The sequence below is a fragment of the Morus notabilis genome, unplaced genomic scaffold (genome assembly GCF_000414095.1).
Source record: "Morus notabilis unplaced genomic scaffold, ASM41409v2 Scaffold3875, whole genome shotgun sequence".
NCBI classification, from domain to species: domain Eukaryota; kingdom Viridiplantae; phylum Streptophyta; class Magnoliopsida; order Rosales; family Moraceae; genus Morus; species Morus notabilis.
The window spans coordinates 54,414-57,444 of NW_010360564.1; the positions used below are offsets into that span (position 1 = coordinate 54,414).

The 3,031-nt window shown below is 37.6% G+C and overlaps 1 pseudogene; it reads left to right on the forward strand.

Annotated features, from left to right (window-relative positions):
• The first annotated feature begins 827 nt into the window (after nucleotides 1–827).
• On the forward strand, nucleotides 828–2,781 carry LOC21385335 (annotated as a pseudogene).
• The last annotated feature ends 250 nt before the right edge of the window (nucleotides 2,782–3,031 follow it).

Sequence of the window (3,031 nt, forward strand, 5' to 3'; positions counted from 1 at the left end):
TATGGACAGTTACTTTTGGATACAGTTATTCAAAATTTTCCCCCATTTCATTTTGAAACATTTAAAAAAATTCCCCCTTATTAGGATAACTGCATTTTATTAATTACTTTTATTTCAAAAGTCAATAACCACTCTTATTTCTTATTACATGTCTTATTTTAATTACTATTTTTTAGTGTTTTTTATTCCCTAAAAGTGTTTTACTTTGCTATGTATTAAAATAAATAAAAAAATCAACCTTGGTTGAATAGTGCAATCCTTCAATACATACGCTGGAAATTTGATTGTGGTTTCAAGTTAAGTATATTTTTCTATTTATGTTTCTTAATCATGCCACTAATTTATTATTTATATCCTAATTATTATTTTTATTTCTTATTTTTATTTTTTTCAAGTTTGTTTTGCATTTAAATTTTCTTTCTCTCATAATTGTCCTCATGTCTTATTTCTTCTTCCAGGCACTTTAATAAATGTTTTATGTATCGTTTTTACGATACATGATTTATTCTTATTTGATTTTTGGATAGAAAGAGGCATTTCAATGGCTGATATCTTCCACCATTGATTGTATCTATTGGATAATAGATACTTTCTTCTCCTAAAAAAAAAAAAAAGCATGAATTATAGCTACTTTGGGGCATTTTTTTTCTGCTAAAGTTCTTCACTTTAATCCTTTTTGCAGAGGATCAAGAGTCTTGGGAGATATATAAATGTGATTAGTAGTTGTTTTGTACGTTTCTTAACACTACTCAGAAGAAGCAATAGCAAAGAAAATTTTGCTGGATTTCATCCTTCTCTTGCAGTGGTGCTGGTAGAAGTGTGTTACAATGTGGGCTACCGTGGGCGTTAGTGATACTGTGATTGCCATCAGGGACAAACTCAGAGGTAAAATTGGCCAAACAAAGTTAAGAGGTATTGGCCTGGTAAAGCGCCTGAGTGGGTGGATGATGCTGATGAAGATGGGAATATCAGAATGGCCAGGGCAGCTGCCCTGGAAAAAGCATTTCCTACTCAGGAAGATTCTGGAATTGCCAGGAAAGATGATCCCAGGCTGCGTTGTTTGGCAGAGAGTAGGATAGATAATCGTGAGGAAGTGAGAGCTGATCACCGGCACATCCGCCAAGCTGAGATTGTGTCAATGATTGAAGAGGAGGCTCTGAGATTGTGTCAGTGATTGAAGAGGAGACTAAAAGACAGGAGGGTTTGGATGCAGAGGAAGAGTATGCAGATGCTTTGGAAGAGAGAACGTGTAGGATTAAAGAGCGATTGCGTCAAAGGGTGCAAGAAGAAGCTCTGCTTCTTCTGTCAGAGGATGAGGAAGAAGAAGAGGAAGAGGAGGAAGAGGAATCTGAGTATGAGACTGACTCGGAAGAAGAGCTCACTGGTATAGTGATGATGAAGCCCGTCTTTGTTCCCAAATCGGAGAGGGATGCAGTTGCAGACTGAAGAGCGGGCACTCGAGGAGCTGAAGAATAAGAAATTGGAGGAGAGGAAAAAGGAGACGAAGCAGATTGTAGTTGAGGAAATCGGGAAGGATGCGGAAATTCAGAAGAGACTAGAGCAGGAGGCAAATAGTGCTGACATTGATACGGATGATGAGATTAACGAGGCAGAGGAATACGAGGCTTGGAAGGTGAGGGAGATAGCCAGGGTCAAGAGGGACAGGGAGGACTGAGAAGCGTCGTTGAAGGAGAAGGAAGAAATTGAGAGAGTGAGAAACATGACAGAGGAAGAAAGGAGGGAGTGGGAGAGAGAGAATCTGAGAGTGCCTCCAAAGCCAAAGCAGAAGTGGAGGTTCATGCAGAAATATTATCACAAAGGTGCTTTCTTCCAATCAGAAGCAGATGACCATGCTGCTACCATCAGAACGGATGGTATCTAAACTCGTGATTTCTCTGACCTGACCGGAGAAGATAAGATAAACAAGACCATATTGCCCAAGGTCATGCAGGTCAAGCATTTTGTACGGAGTGGAAGGACTAAATAGACGCATCTTGTCAATGAGGATACTCCTGACTGGAATAACCCGTGAGATGAGTACCCGTAAGCTCTCATCTCAATCTATTTTATACTTATTTCGCTTTTAAAAATTAGCGATTGTACTTTGCATTCCAATATATGTTTCATTCAATTATCTAGAATTTTCAAGCTCTATAATGAAAATTCTTTTTCTGGATGAGTTACAATATGCATCGACTTACCTTCCTTTTTCTAAAAGGCAAGGACGGCTTTGGATTTCCCTGGTTATTCTTTCAGATGATTTCTTACCATGTTATTCTATGTGTTTGTGTGTGTTTGCTTGCAAGATATCTCCTGATTGGAGAAATATTTAGATATTGTCCATTCAGTTGTTGGGAACTTCATAGATATGGGTTTGATGAACTTTTATATGATTTGTGCCTTGGGGAAATAGGTTGATATAATGGCACATGAAAACTTATACTTCATGCCTAAATAAACAGATAAATTTGTGCATGTGGAGAAGATCGACTTTGTTTTTAGGGCTAGGATTTAACAGAAGCTTGCTAGTTCCTAGATCTTCCATGATAAGAGAATAAAACTAATGATTCTTTCATTGCAATTGTACGCTTTTATCATTGATGTAATCGCTCTGTATCTTATTTGATCCCCAAAAGACTCGTTCTGATTTTCTGGATGTTCCGCAGATGGACATACAATGATCCTCTTCGTGCAAAGTACAATGCAAAAATGGCTGGAATGAACGCACCGATAGTGAAACCTAAAGGAAGCAAGAAATTGAAAGACTGGGAAGCTCATTGAATTTTAGGGTCCGTTTAGTCCGTTGATTTGAGTTTAATTCGAGTTGAGATGTGACTTTATGTGAGAGTTTTTTATTATGGCAAAAAAGTTAAATGTGACTGTTTCTGAGAGCTTTTCACTGTAGCAAAACTAAAATTCTAAACTCGAATCGGTAAAAAAAACATGCTCGTAATCTCTGTAATCATTCGCTGAATGACAGCTTTTAGGCACTTTCATTGTTGGTGTATTTTTTCTGGCTATAATATGAATT